The sequence below is a fragment of the Perognathus longimembris genome, chromosome 16 (assembly GCF_023159225.1).
Source record: "Perognathus longimembris pacificus isolate PPM17 chromosome 16, ASM2315922v1, whole genome shotgun sequence".
NCBI lineage: Eukaryota > Metazoa > Chordata > Mammalia > Rodentia > Heteromyidae > Perognathus > Perognathus longimembris.
Genome location: NC_063176.1, coordinates 38,022,625 through 38,039,009, shown reverse-complemented (window position 1 = coordinate 38,039,009; position 16,385 = coordinate 38,022,625). Strand labels below are relative to the sequence as shown.

Sequence of the window (16,385 nt, the reverse complement as noted above, 5' to 3'; positions counted from 1 at the left end):
TGGACTCAGGGCCTGAGCACTGTCCCTGGCTTCTTGCTCAAGGCTAGCACTCTGTCACTTGAGCCACAGCGCCGCTTCTGGCCATTTTCTGTATATGTGGTGCTGGGGAATCGAACCTAGGGCCTCGTGTATCCGAGGCAGGCACTCTTGCCACTAGGCTATATCCCCAGCCAAGAGTACATTTTTAATCAGTAACCAGGCTTCTTGTACTTTTACATTGAAATTAACATGGTAAGAATTAATGAGTTAACTTTATTTCACGTAGTAGCAAAAAGAGTCAATAGTCCTTTCAAGAAAGAGACTATTTCATTTCCTCCTAACTTGGATTCACCTTAAACTCGATCCACAAATGATATTGGAACCTCCCCAATAGTTGTAGTTCAACTGTCTGGCCCAAACAATCATCTCCATCTGGAACACATAGCCTTTAGAAACACATTTTTCTATTAGTTTCTGTAGAACCTCTTTTCAGTATAATCTGAAGCTGCCAGTTAAATCTGATGCTCCAGCTCTCAGCAAAACCTGAGTTAGAAAATTGGCCCCACGGCTGATTATTTTTCTTTTCAAATCCCAGCCATATACACCTCCATTTCCTCTCTATCGAGTTCCAGAGACAATATCAAAATCACCTTCCTTTTGCTTTCTAATAAATTCAGGAATAAATTTTGGATGGTGTGAGAGGTCGGCATCCACAATAATCACAAAGTTTCCTGTGGCATCCTTCATCCCATGAATGTACACAGTTCCTAATCCCAACTTTTTCTCTCGTGGTCATAAGAGAATTCTGTCTGACCCGTAGATCTTTTCCAACTGTTCAGCAACGTCCCTTGTTCCATCTAGACTTCCATCATCTATGATTATAATCTCATAGTTGATTCCACGCTCGGGCAGGGCGGCCGGGGGCGCTACCTCTCGGAGAAGCGCTTCACCAGCAGCCACACCATGAGCGGCAGGTTCTCACGCTCGTTGTAGGTGGGGAGAAGCACCGAGCACTAGTCCTGTCCGCGGGAGCGGCCTCCAGGCTCCCGCTGAGACCCACACTCTCTTTTGTCTGGTACTAATAATCCAGTTTTTATTTGCTGGCTGAGAACTCTAAAGCAATTGAAAGAACTGGACCTGAAGTAAAAACAAGCCAACAAAAACCAAAGGAAGAATATCAGTCAGAATGTCAAAATACAAGTTTTAGTGTCATTCAAAACCTATGACTTGGAAAGTCATGTACACTGTACACAAATATCAGACTGAATGTCAGAGTGCAAAGTTTTAAGGCATTGGAGATGTTAAACAGATGGAAGACGAGGAGCAGCAGGCCATTGGGCCACACTAGAAGTCCTCTGACTTTTGGAAAACTGTCAGAAACAGCACTACAGGCTAGGAGGGCTAGTCTTCTCTGGAGACCGCTTGGCCACAGGTAGGCCTCAGGAGATAAGTAGCCACTGTCAATGCCAGCTGGCAGGTGGAGCCCCAGGCCTGGTATGTCTAAGGCACATGGAGCACTGACTGAGTCAGAAAGAAGTTCCATTATCCCTAGAGCAAATTAAGAATTTGAGAATATCACACACATTTCTTCCAGCTGAAATTCAAGCATTTCCATTTTAATTCATTTGCTCCATGCACATTTATTATGCCCTTGCTTGAGCATGAAGATGTACTGATGCAGGAGCTCGCACTCCTTCTGAGAAGCTCATGGTCCTGAAGGGCAGGGAGAGGACGTTCTCTTTTGCTGCCTGAGATCAACTTCCCACCCCTCTCCACTGCCCAGTGCTGCCTGGAAGCTGACTTAACATGGTCACCTTCAACTGGGCTCCAGTTGAGACTGGAGCCTCTGGCTTGTGTTGAGCTCACTTTCCAGCAACACAGCCAGAGAGGACAAGGGTAGAGAAGAGCAAGGTGAAGGTTTTGATTGCCTTGGCTTCCTCCTCACCTGGCAGAGGTGTCACGTGTCTGCATTCCCCTAAGTCATACAGGCTTATCCCTAAATCACACAGGTTTATCCCAGAGGTGTAAGTCCAGCCAGATTCCACTCACCTTCCCAAACCTAGCTCTCTCACACCCAGGGCTAAGAGCAGCCTCCCACAGAACAGCAGGGAAGTCCTTCCCCACTCACACTTGTCCTTGCCCATTCCCACCTGACCTCATTCTCCTTGACCTGGAACAGCTCCTGCATTAAACTTCCTTCTCCTTATTTCCGGTTTGCTGATACAGAGGGTCACATGTGCAGCACAGGTGAGAAAGGTTTCTTTGGTCCTCATGGAGGAGGTTAAGTGAGGCCGTGGCTTACCAGGCCCTGTTCCTATTTGCCCTTTTAGTTGCTCATTAAACTTTCCTGAGGAAGATGGAATCAACCCCATTGGTATCCAGCAACTGCAGCAGCAAAAATTTGATGAGAATCCGAGGAAGAAAGCTCAGTGGCTATGTGATTGATGAAATGAAGTCCCGCTCATCTAAAATTAGGACTTTAGTCAACTTACATTGGTGCACTTTAAGGTTATATGAGACATTGCTGACTTGAAATAGCACACCGAGCAAGAAAATCTATTTTTAAGATCTAATTTGCTTTCTAGTTGTCTAATCACAAAAGGACTAGCTGCTATTCAGTTATGGTTATTTTTATTTTTAAAAATACTTTGGCACTCCTGGGGCTAAAATTCAGGGCCTGGACACTGTTTTTGAGATTCCTTTTCTTTCTTTTTTGTCCTCAAGGCTAGCATTCTATGACTTGAGCCACAGCTCGACTTCTAGCTTTTTTTTTTTTTTTAACTTATTAGAGATAAGAGTCTCATGGGCTTTCCTGCCAGGGCTAGCTTTGAACCGCCAGCCTTAGATCTCAGCCTCCTGAGTAGCTAGGATGACAGGCATGAGCCACTGACGCCCAGCTTCAGTTATAGTTATTATATGTGGATTAATGCATAGTAATGCTTTGCCATGTCACCATGGCCCAGACTATTATTCCTAGGGTTTTGTTGTTGTTTCTGCTGGATCTGGGCCTTGAACTCAGGGTCTGGGCACTATCCCTGAGCCTCTTTGTGCTCCAGGCAAGTGCTCTATCACTTGAGCAACAGCACCACTTCCAGCTTTTTCTGAGTGATTTGTTGAAGATAGGAATCCCACAGACTTTTTTGCCCCGTCTGGCTTTGAATGACAATCCTCAGATCTCAGACTCCTGAGTAGCTAGGGTTACAGGTGTGAGCCCCCAGCCACCTGGCTATTATTTCTATTTTATAGCAAAGGACTAAGGAGGCTGCTCCACTGAGAGAAGGACCCTAGCAGGTGGATGCCATGATATCTGCAACACATCTGGACTGGCCATATACAGTCAGAAGAACAAGGAGAGAGAATGGTTGGGTTTTTTTTCAGCTCAGGCATAAACATGCCAGACAAATTCCATCTATATTCTGTTTGACAGCAACCCATTGTTGGTGGGAAATGGAGTCTGGCTGAGTCTTTAGGAGGAAGGAGTGACGATTTGATCAGCAGATTATAACTTTCCATTTGAATAGAAAAGTTCTCAGGTGGCAGGAAGCCTCATTTGAGTCTGACAGCCTTAAAATCCAGCTGAAGAGCAAATGAATGCAACAATATATCAATGCTGTGTCTGTCAGGATCCAGTCAGGACAAGAGATAGTGTTACAGGAAAGGCATGCAGCAAAACCTCATAATATGTTAGCAAAATTTTACATAGCTTAGCTCTGAATTTTTTTCCTCCTTACTAGAGAAAATTCAAGCAAGACATGAAGCATAATGAAAACAATAGTTTATTAAAGAGAAATTGAAATACACTGCAAGAGATAAAATGTGTCTCTCAGGGAACACTGCAGGCTTGAGAAAGGCTTCAGAGTACTAGGCTTTGCTTATCTAGGATTTTGAATAAATTTAGATTAAGTGCTGGCTATTATTCCTTTGGTGGGAACTCTGATGGACAGGTTGATTGACAGGTATAGCTTGTATAACAAATATGCATCTGCACATGCCCAGATAAATAAATCAGAGAGGTAGAAAACTGAAGACGACTGCATTTATTCAGGCTTCTAGCTATGAGTTACAGTGCAACTAAAACCTACATCTGACAATGGCCCAAACACCCAAGACCTCTGACTCTAATGTGCTAAGGGTTGATTGTTGTTTGCATGGGTTACTAGTTGCTTTTTTAATTTTTCTTCTTGGGTATCTAAAACCTCTTCCTGATTGTGGAGCCTCCTAGTGGTAAGTCGGCTGGGATGTAGATTCACTCCTTGTATGGAAGCGCAAGAGGACAAATATTTTTCCTTTTTCTTGTGGAGAGAGAGATGAGACACCTGACTCATACTTGCTCCTGCTCAAGGCCATAGCTCTTGCCCATGTTCTCAGATACACTATGACAGTGGGGTAGGTCGTTAATAAGTCAGAATGCCCAGGAAGGAATGATGTTAAAGACATGAGATGTACAGAAACTTAGGGATAGACAGACAGACAATGGATAGAGACGGCGAAAGGAGCGCTTTTATCACTGCTTGTTGTAAAGGGGAGAAGGGTTTTCTAACCTAGACCAAAGCAGTGACATCATTCACTTTCTAGCTTTGCTTTGGCCTTGCATGATTAGTGTTGGGAAGAATGGCTGACTACAGCAACAAGTTTCATCCACACACAACACTAGTTTGCCTGGGTTCCCAGTATGCATGAGGGGAAGTCAGGGGTCCTCAGAGACTCAGGTGTTTTTGTTTGTTTGTTTGTTTTTAATCTCCCTGTAACCACCTCTAGTATTTTGTAAATCTCCTGACAGTTTCCCAATTCAATATTTTTCACAGCACAGCAGAGGAATAAATCAATGTTAAGAAGCAGAAATAGATAATCCAGACCTAGAAACTTCCCTAGGACAAGTAGAGTTTTGTTTTGCTTTGTTTTCCACTTCAACCAGAGAGCACATAAAAAGTTAGGGTGGAAAGGGACTTTAAAGTTATTTTGGGGCAATTCCTCCACCAGACTACAAATAAGAAAACTGAGGCACCAAAGAAATAAGCATGGTACCCTGCTGTCCATTCTGCTAGGGATGTGGGGAAACATGGAGAATTAAGGTGTGTAATAAAAAAAATTAAGTAGGTGGATGTCAGGTGAAAAATGCATACAAGCAGAAAATGTACAGCTAGTAGAATGCATGGTTAATAATCCACAGAGTTAACAAATATGCAACCAATAATAAAATATTACTACTGACAAAAATAGGCATAGTAAGCTAAAAATAATCAAAGCTACTATTAATTAAAGATCTGTCACCAAGCATTTCACATTTCCTCTAAGCGTCGTGATGGCCACCTGTGTATAGTTGCTGTGTTGCTAGTCCCATTTGTATCCCTAGTAATTTGCCCAATGACCCAGGACTCAGTTCTCCATTGCTTTCTGTAACTCCCTTGTTTTCCGCTGTGCAACAGTGCCCCCCAGCTTTCCAGTGGCATACAGGGAGTATGCCAAGCTCCCTCTGAAGAGCCCATTGCATTAAGATGCAAAGCAGCCTAGGTTGAAATGGGTCAAAAGAGCTGTCGCCATCTCTAACAGTGGGTGCTTTGGGACAAAGTAAGTGATTAAAACTCAACTTACTGAACTATGAAAAGAACATTGACACAGTGACATTAAAAATCTGGTCCCGTTTTAAAGCTAGGAATCTAATTCCTGCTCTTTCAGTATTTGTACTTTGATATACAATAAAAGCTGTACACATGTTTAAAAGAAATAGAATGATCTACTTTTGGCAATGAAAGTTTTTTTCTGAAATATGATTTTAGGACCAACAGAAGCCTTTATACAAACTAAGTTTCAAATGATCACACAAAAAGGAAAAAAATAAACTGGCTAAACTATTCTATAATTATTTTATTTATCACCTGTAGTGTTGGGGTAAAACCCAGGCCTGTGTATCAGGCAAGTACTTTTGCCACTGTGCTATAGTCCCAGCCCCAATTTTAAATTATCACACAATATAAAAATCTGATTTCTTTGGATAGATTATTTCATATAATAGTGTTCTGAGATGATATGAGAATAAATTTTGTGTTTGCTATATAAGCAAATTCCTCTTTAGTTAATTGATAAAAAGGGAATATTATTTAACTAAATTTTAATGCCAATGACAAAAACAGGCCTATTAATTCAAAGATATTAAATGCCATAACTCCAACCTATATTTGTTCTTAATAATAAGTGGTAATTTCTGCTGAAATTATTTTTATAGAGTACAGTGTAATATATCCGGTAAATGGGGCTTGCATTAAATACTCAGCATAACTGATCATCCCTGTCAGATCTTAGATCTGGCTCAATGTTTCCTCTATGAATAGAAACAGAACTCAGAAATACTTGTGAGAATGTGCAAGTTCTAGTCATACGCAAGAGGCTCAGCCTTTTCCAGCATGGAGGTTACACAGAGCAATATAGGTCTTGGGTTAAGATTTCTGTAGAGTTACCTTAGGGATTCCAAGGAAGGAGCCTAAGGGCTTTCACATATTGAAACTAAATAGAAATATAAGGAAAAGCAAAATGGTTTCTAAAACTTAACTGTAATGTCATTAAATAGGTACAGAGAAATCCTTTTCCAGAGATTTTTAAGGCCAAAATCACTTCACAAAGTGTCTCTGAGTCAAACTTACATCTTTCTGATTTTTTTAAATTTACATTTTTTTTGTACAGCAAAAAAATTGAATACATTGCCTGAAGAGGGCGCCCTTTCCTGTAAAACCAAGATCTACTGGCTAAATTCATCAACAAAAATGAGTGTGTGAAATAGCATTATAACTTCACATTTTCAGAAACAATGTGTCTTTAAATTAAATTAATGGCAAAATATATTCATATATAATTTTCAGAGACTATATATGCAACTTAAAGCATGAAAAGGAAAGGACTTGCGTTTGCCCAAAACAAAGTTTAGAAACTATGGTAATTGGGCTGGGGATATGGCCTAGTGGCAAGAGAACTTGCCTCGTATACATGAGGCCCTGGGTTCGATTCCCCAGCACCACATATACAGAAAATGGCCAGAAGTGGCGCTGTGGCTCAAGTGGCAGAGTGCTAGCCTTGAGCAAAAGGAAGCCAGGGACAGTGCTCAGTGCTCAGGCCCTGAGTCCAAGGCCCAGGACTGGCCAAAAAAAAAAAAAAGAAAAAGAAACTATGGTAATTATCATGTAGTTTATTGGTACAGTGCTTGCCTAGCATGCACAAGACTAGCTAAAATAAAATAAATCTAGGAATGGAACATCTCCAGCATCTCAGAAGTTCCTATATTCTTCTCTCAAAGCGTTTTCATTACTCCTGTGAGAAATGTGTCTTTTCTATCAAAGCAGATTGCTTCTTTTCTGTGGATCTTGTGATCATTGTTTTTCTGAAAAAAATCCTGCTTTGGCCAGGTGGCTTAGCCCTCGTTGATTACATTTTTGTTGCACCCTCCTACTGTACTTCACAATCCATTAGAAGCTCCTTGACTTTTAGTTCTACCCTGTTAACTAAACCACAATCCTTTGCAGATTGCGAACCTGAGATCAACCAATCTGAGAAGAGGGGCGGGGCCTATGGAGCCTATGGGTTATGGATAAAAAGAGCAGCCTGTCTACAATGTGTGCTTGCACGCCTGAGTTTTGGCTGATGGTATGCCCTTCTGCAGAAGTAAATTTTGCCTTTCCAAATCCTTTTCAAGTTGATGTCCTTATTTCTACACAGCACCACAACATCCTGAGCCATTTCTAACACTCCTAACCCCTAGTCAAAAGACTTTAAGTGTGTGTGTGTGTGTGTGTGTGTGTGTGTGTGTGTGTGTGTGTGCAGTCTCCCATGCCACTGCCGGAGCTTGAACTCAGTATGTAGGCATTGTCCCTTAGCATTTTTGCTCAAGTCTGAAGCTCTACAACTTGGCCCACACCTCCACTTTTGGCTTTATGGCTGATTATTTGAAAATAAGGTTCTCACAGACTTTCCTGCATGAGCTGGCTTTGAACCACGATCCTTAAATCATAGCTGCTTAAGTAGCTAGGATTGCAGGAGTAAGCTGCCAGTGCCTGGCATCTGGACCAAGGGCAATATCAGGGATGCCAGCTCTTCCATAAAGAGGGATCTCATTTGGCTGAGATGGTGGTGGCCCTCTTAGAAAACAACACGGCAACAAAGTGAATTGGCATTGGTATTTTGTGCTTGCATATGTAATCTTCAGTCCTCTACTTGTGAGTTACAAGCTCTGTACTCGGCACCAGCATTCCTCATCATGTAACGTGGGGGTCAGATCTGGCCAACAAAAGAGGACAGAAGCTGACTCCATTTCCACTATCTCCCCAGCCCCCCCTAGCCCCCCCTGCTCAGAGGCCTAGGAAGATTCCCTCTCCTGGTTTATCCCTAAAATAGAAAGTCCCTGCCCTCATGGGAAATGAACACACCCCTAGACAATGAGTCAGAGACAGAGCTTACCTGCGAGCAGTCTGCCAGTGTAAGCCGGGGAACTAACCGGCCAGTCAAGTGTAAACCTGCGAACCTCCACCCAATCACAAAGCCATTGTCATGGTTATCCCTCCCCCTACCCTATTGTCAATAAAAACCCTGCTCAGCAAGAAGGCGGGGCCGTGACCACATGGCTGCCGCCTTGGAAGGTTTGGGACCCTCTTGAGCTGAATTAAACGACTCTTTTGTCTTTGCATCAGATCGGCTCTTTGGTGGTTTGTGGGGGGATAGGCCTGGCACTTCATTTGGTGCTGTGAACATAAGGTGGGCAGGCAGGCAGAGATTTATCACAACACAAATAAGCGTGGGAGGAGGGCAGCACTACATCCTCCCATACTTTACCAAACATCTTGCCTGCATTGACGTGGAATAAAGCTTGACATCAGTGTGTACTTCCTGGTACAACAGCCAATAATGTCTAGTAATTACCCCAGCTGTGCTTTTCTATCAGTAGAGGTTGGCCAGGACCTCATTTATATGCATTACAGATAGGATTTTTTGTAGATGCCTCTCCTCAAATTGCTTTCTTGACTATGAGGATGCCTTGATTCTTGGAAATGCCCTCTCATTTTTTTTTGTAAGATAACTCCACAGTTGCGTCCATGTCTAGCATAGCCTTCAAACCTCACCCATAAAAGCACCTAGCCTGGGAGCTTAGAATCCTCCACTGCTTGACCAGACTGCTGCACTGTTTGCTGTGAGAGCTTGCCATTGACTCACCATTCTCTTCTAATCAATAAAGTCTAGCTTCCCCTAAAGACATCTGCTTTGCTAGACTTCCTCTCTGTGCATGCCTCTGAATTCTTTCTTTTTTTTTTAAGTTTTTATTATCAAACTGATGTACAGAGAGGTTACAGTTTCATACGTTAGGCATTGGATACATTTCTTGTACTGTTCATTACCTCAACCCTCACTCCTCCTTCCCCCCATCCCCCTCTCCCTCTGAATTCTTTCTTAAGGGAGATGAAGGGCCTGTCACTCGTCTTTCCTGATATCTTTACACAACAAGATGGCGGCAAGTATTTTCATCTGTTAGGTATTTTGTTCTAGGTTCTGAAAGGAAGAAAAGTAGACATTCATTAGAGAAAAAATGCCCCAAAGTCTCATATTCTGAAAGGATATTCCTTTTGTATCGAATATAAAATAATTACATCCTATTAAGAGAAACACAGAACTTAATTAGGAGTGCCAGGGCATTTACCTGTAAAAAGAAGCTTTTGAAAGAAGTTGAGTGTGCGGTAGCAGAAAAGCCAGCAGATGTGAACTGTGGAAGAAGTGACTTCTCATCTACCTGTAGGATAGAAGAACTCCTCCTAGGACTCAAGGCCATCATTGGTTCTTATCTTAGATACTGCTAGCCTTAGTCCTTTTGACCTGACCAGCACTCTGGGAAAGCAGGTCAACATGACTCCCAGGGTGACATCAATCTTCAGAATGTAAGTTTTTGCTTATTTCTCCTCTCTCCACATTGGTCTCTTGATCTTAATCCAGATCGGAGAGTTCTCAGCCAGAAATGAAAAACAGGGCTGGGAATATGGCCTAGTGGTAAAGTGCTCGCCTCCTGTACATGAAGCCCTGGGTTCCATTCCTCAGCACCACATATATAGAAAAAGCCAGAAGCAGTGCTGTGGCTCAAGTGGTAGAGTGCTAGTCTTGAGCAAAAAGAGGCCAGGGACAATGGTCAGGCCCTGAGTTCAAGCCCCAGAACTGGAAAAAAAAAAAAAAAAAACACCAAAAAAACCAAAACCAAATAGAAATGAAAAACAAATAGCAGAGGGGCTGGGAATATGGCCTAGTGGCAAGAGGGCTTGCCTCATATTCATGAAGCCCTGGGTTCGATTCCCCAGCACCACATATATAGAAAACGGCCAGAAGAGGCACTGTGGCTCAAGTGGTAGAGTGCTATAGCCATGAGGAAAAAGAAGCCAGGGTCAGTGCTCAGGCCCTGAGCTCAAGGCCCAGGACTGGCAAAAAAAAAAAAAAGCAAATAGCAGAGACCAAATCTTCACCCCCTAGTGCTGAATGAATGTGGCAAAGCACCAATGATATAATGCACGGAAGAGGTATGGTCATTTAGCTACACTTTTTTTTGTTTGTTTTTTGCTTTTGCTTTAGTTATTTTTCAGATTGGATCTCAAATTTTTACTGAAGGCTAGTTTTGGACAACAATCCTATTATTTGTGATTCTCAAATATCTGGGGTTATAGTTATTTGCCACCATACATAAGTTATTTGTTGAGAAGGGCTAGGGTCTCATTTACTTTTTAACTGGGCTGACTTCGAACTAGTAGGATCCTTCAAATCTCTATCTCCTAAAAAGCTAGGGATTATAGATGTGAGCCATCTCACCCAGCCTAAATGCTTCTTAAACAGACTTCCCACCAATCTTTCTGGCTTTAGGTTCACCTTCACCTTTACTTTCTTTTCTTTTTTTTTTTTTTTGGCCAGTCCTGGGCTTTGGACTCAGGGCCTGAGCACTGTCCCTGGCTTCTTCCCGCTCAAGGCTAGCACTCTGCCACTTGAGCCACAGCACCGCTTCTGGCCATTTTCTGTATATGTGGTGCTGGGGAATCGAACCTAGGGCCTCGTGTATCCGAGGCAGGCACTCTTGCCACTAGGCTATATCCCCAGCCCCTCACCTTTTCTTTCAAAGCATCAGGATCCAGAGTGCCTCATGTCTTTGGTGTGTGTTAGGGGCTCTGATTTTGAATGTAACCATGATTGGCTTTCCCACTGTGAGTCTAAGGTATGTCACTCAGCCGGTACTATGATTGGTCTTCTCAATTTCCAGAATGGTGAGAAATCTATTTCTGCTTCTAATAAACTACCCAGCCTGTGGCCTTTGTTATAACTGCCTGAATGGACTATGACACATATACATCCATAAAAAACATCAGTGAATACTAAGACATAAATGTATGGAGTGAAATGTTTGACAAGCATAAATTATTAAATTTACAGAAAACCTTTAATTATTTAGATGTCCAACTACATAATTATCTAAGCCTTTAATTTCAAAGGGAGCTGCGTAGGGCAATTTATAGCTGCCAACCCACATTTTAATAAGATTTAATCAAGTCAAACTGTGACACACTATTGTGCAGAATAGATAATTACCACTATTTAAAACCTGTGGGCTATTTCTTTTCCTTTGTACTTTTGGCAGAAACCTTTATCTCAGTGTTAGTCCAAAGACATGTTATAAAATGTAGACATTTTAAAAGAAAAAATTACCTTTTAAAGTATTTTAGGTATATGGAGTTTATTGAGAAATAATTTTGTTACCACTGAGCAGGAGCTCAGAGAGGGCAAAGGTGGCTCTGTCACCCAAGATGACCCTAACAATCTCCACAGATAAGAAAGGAACATTGATCAACAGCTGAAATCACTGAAAGGAAAAGATGATTCGAGAAAATCAAAACTGCAAATTGAATGGGGAAAATAACAGGATTTAACATTTAGAGATAATGGTATTTTAAGAAACTTGGGGTTTGGAGCACAATTGTGGACCCCGTAGCTACTCAAACTGACCCTGGGTTGCGTTCAAGAGTTCTGACTTATGACACAAGGTTGACAGTTCAGTTGCTGCAACAGTGATGATTTAGAAACACCAGGAAAACAGAAACAACAAACTAAGCAATATTCTTTACAATTCAGCAGTAGTACATAGGACAATGCACTTTTCAGATACACTTTTGAGCACCTGAGGTGCTCAAATATGAATCTCTTAGAGGGTTCTATCTTCACATTCTAATGTGGCTGAGCTATCTCTTTGATCAGGCAGAAACTAAGCCCATAGCAATTGACCAACAGAGGTTCCTTAAGTCAACTAGCTCCTTAGTGCTGGGTCAGGCACCTGGATGCCTGAGGCAAAAGGCAATGTGACGCTTACCTGGCCAGAACCACGAATGAATAATAATGACTCAGTCACACCATGTGACCTGGCAGTGACAGGCTGCAGGCGTTGCTAGGTCACTGGGTACCATTAGAAGAAAAAGAAGAAATTGGTAGCTATCAGGGGACGCAAAGCAGCAGGTGTTACATTTTTAGTTTGTGTCTTTTCTTTGTTTTTGGTGTGCAGAGCTGAATATCAATCCCAGGGCATTGTGCATGCTCAGTGAGCAAGTTTTCCCACAGCCTTCTGGGTGGTACATTTTTTAATATCAGAGATTCTAGTGGGAGTTGATGTACAAGCAACTGTTGAACTAAGCAATCAGAGCCAGGCATTGGGGGTTCATGCCTGTAATCATAGCTACTCAGAAGGCTGAGATCTGACAATCGAGTTCAAAATCGCTGTGGGCAGAAAAGATCATGCAACTCAACTCTAATTAACCAGCAAAAATCTCGGAAGTGGAGCTGTGGCTCCATTGGAAGAGGGCCAGCCTTGAGTGAAAAATGTAAAAGACAGAGTCCTGGCCCTGAGTTCATGCCCTTGTACTGACCAGAAGAAAAAAAAAAACTTTTTACATAAAATAAGCAAGGAGAAAAAACCTAGCAAAGTTTATACGTATAAAGAATACAGGCATACATGATAGACATGTTAAGTTTTTCCAAGAACTACTACACATCAGTGAGCTTGCTGTTGGTGTACTTTGGGTTTATGGCCAGCAGTAAGTGTACAGATAAAGTCTATTGGCACATTAATTACTCATTCAACCTTGCAATCAGGGCACTAGAAAAATGCAACAAGCAGTTCACTTTTTCTTTGTTAAATACAGATAATTTAGCTTGTTAAGAAAAACTTGGTGTAGATTTTATAATGGTGTATTTTTATTGTATTTGTTTCTGGTGGTGTAAGGGGACTAGTAGCCTAGTTTTCAACAGACACTTATTGAACCACTATTATGAACTCAACTTTCTGTAAGTGATAGAGTCAGGGGGAAAAAAGAGCAAGAGAAAGAGGCAATATTTTATAAAACACAAGGTTATAACCTTTCAGCACCTGGTGTTAAACCTTAAAAAAAATCTAAAGTAAGGTAGAGGTTGTTGACAGCTCCATTTTAGACTGTGATGAGGAGAGTTCATATGCCAATGCAGCAGCTAACAATGCTCTGGAGCTTTCTAGAACATCTTTAGGAACTTGGAGAGCCAGTTATTAAATGTGGTCACTGTTAAAAGTTAAATTATAATGAATCAAAAGTAAACACAAATGAAAAACATAAATATTTAATCTCAGCCTTTTTCATTTCCTTTACTACCTGTTATTATTAACTAAGTAAAGAATAACTTATTCAGTTACAGTCATGTGTTCTTTATTGACAGGGTTACATTATAAGAACTGCACCGGTGGTGATTTTTATGATTGTACAAACATCACAGCATTGACTCGCACAAACTTAGATGGCATAGCTTACCATACACTTAGGCTATAGTGTGTGTGTGTGTGTTTCAGGGTATTGGTAACAAATACAAATCAGGGTTATTCCAGAAAACCAGTTGCTAAATATATACCTACGCTGGAGAAAAGAAAGTCCCTCCTGATGAACTGACAATTGAGACAATTAATTAATTAATCCATCCACCCAGGAAGAAGCGTTTAGAAAATATTGTGCCCTCCCTCTTCCCCCGCCCCCCTTTCCATAGTAATAGCAGAGGCTACTGAGGGTGAGGAGTCACTAGATAAGAGTCCTTCTGATCCCTGAGGGACTGTGTGGAGCACAGCACCCTCTCACTTATCTGGTTAGGAAACATACACAAGAAATAGATCTTTTGCCCACAAGGTTCCAAAACTCAGTGATAAATATATTGCTTTCACATGGCTTAGAGTATCCTGACTAATATGGAATGCCAAGCCTGTAGGACTTTCCTAACAGCAGCTCACATTTGTGGAGCACTTACTCTGCCAGGTACTACATTAATACAAACCCCACATTGCCCCCTAAGAGATGGATGTTATTATTGCTTCCATTTTAGAAAAAAGGAAATTGAGGCCTACAGAGATTTAATGAGCTTCCTAGGGTCCCCTAGACCCTAGGAAAAGTTAGAATCAAGATCCAGTACCAGGCAACTGACTCCTGTAGAGTCTTCACTGTTCCTATGTGAGAAAGCACCAAGAGCCACCTTTCATCTATTTATTGCACACCTACAGTGTTTAGCTTTGCATAGGTAGAAATAAAGAAGACAGCAAAGAGATGGAGCTGATGAGGAGGTTGGAAAAGTTGGGGAACTCCCAAGGAAACAAGAACATCCCTAAGAGGAAGTTCCTTGGCAACCGAAGAGCATGCAAATAAAGTTATTTCTGGAAGACTATGCCTTAGCCATCCCAGAGGACCTTGCGGAGATAGTCACGGACAGGACGTTTGTAAGGAGGTTTATTAGTGGGGCCATATTTCCCACAGGGAGAGGGAGCAACATGGTGGCTGGCTTCTGCAGCTGACCCAGGTGGAAGCTTATAAATCTTTGGAGCTAAAGGGAAAGTAGGTAGGTCTGAATGGTGAGTGGGAGTGGGAGTGGCCCATTATAGCTCTAGGGCAGGGCAGGGAGTTTAGGTATGGGTGGATCAGGGGGCTAATGGGAGGAGCTGAGGACCTGGTGGGGAGGGGGAATGCTAACAATTTCAAGCATCATCTCACATTCTATGGGAAATAACTCATATTTCCATTTACTATCCCGAGAAACAGGCTATCAGAGTCCATGAAACTTCCTTCTATGGATGTGTGTAGAGATTGGAGGATTGAACCATCCATCCAGTTATTTTTTGGCGTGTATGTGTGTATCTGTCTGTCTGTGTTCTTTCTCTCCACTAACACATGCAAGATTCATCCATGACACTGTGTAGCAGAGGTTCATTTGTGTCACGGTGTGGATATACCATAATTTATATGGCTCGGTATGAATATACCTACCAATCCATTCTTTTGTTGAGAAACATTTCCATAGCGGTTGAATTGGGGGCTTTTTATAAAGAATGCTGCCCTAAACAAGCACTTTTTATGAGTGCTCAAGTGTGCATGCAAATGGTCACAACTGACCTACAATTCATTCTGGCCTGTGATGGGAAGCAGGGATGGAGTTTCTTTTTCCTTTTTTTCTGTGTAGAAATCCAATGGGAGCGATATGTGATATGGACTAGAAGAACTGAGATTTGAATCCTAAGAACCTAGTGCCAGGGTCAACATTTTAATCTCTAGAATATTCTCTGCTGATATCTGTGTCGTTGACATTGACCCAGTAAAAATGTTAGGAATTAATGATTGGAGTAAAGAAAAAAATATTTGAGTCATAAAAATCTGATATTGAATTTCATTTCTATCATATGCTAGAAAGATATATTGATTGAACTGATCATCAGCCTCTCAGTTTCTTCATAAACCAATGAAACCGTATTCACATTTATTCTCAATCCATTGTACACATCGCGAATGATCACTTTAGATTCAATAAAGGGTATAGATACAAACACTGAAGAGGTAAAATATGTTTCAGGACATGAAAGAACTGAAGTTGAATTTGATTCTGCAAAGCATTTAGAAAAATCTGGCCAAGGACTGTCTGTACACTTTAACTTGCTTCTACTTTTCTTTTATATTCTTCCTGTACTAGCTTTGGCACAAATTTTTCTCCTTTTATATTTGGCGTTACCAATTTAGATGTAACCCAGTTCCATTATTTCTTAAAACATTATTGAATATAAAATAAATGACAATTTAAAAAAAGAAAAAAAGAACAGGGGGCCCATCACTCAGGGCTCTTGAGCGCCACCTCCGAAATAAACTGTTCCTTCTTGGGTAGGCAAAGGCAAGTTTCCTGACTCTCTCCATTCAGTTGCACCCAACTATTTTTCTGCATCCTGCCACGTGATCCTTCCTTGGTAAGATTTTTTTCCCCCCTGTCATTCTTAACCTTCTGGATTTTTAGTGCCCTCGGTGTACGCATCCTGGGAGCTGGGCGCATCGCACGAGCCTGCTGTAGGAAAGCAAGGATGGGCTACTGCT

The 16,385-nt window shown here is 41.7% G+C and overlaps 1 pseudogene; it reads right to left on the bottom strand.

The window, feature by feature from the left end:
• Positions 1 to 257: 257 nt before the first annotated feature.
• LOC125364522 lies at positions 258 to 2,123 on the bottom strand (annotated as a pseudogene).
• Positions 2,124 to 16,385: the final 14,262 nt, after the last annotated feature.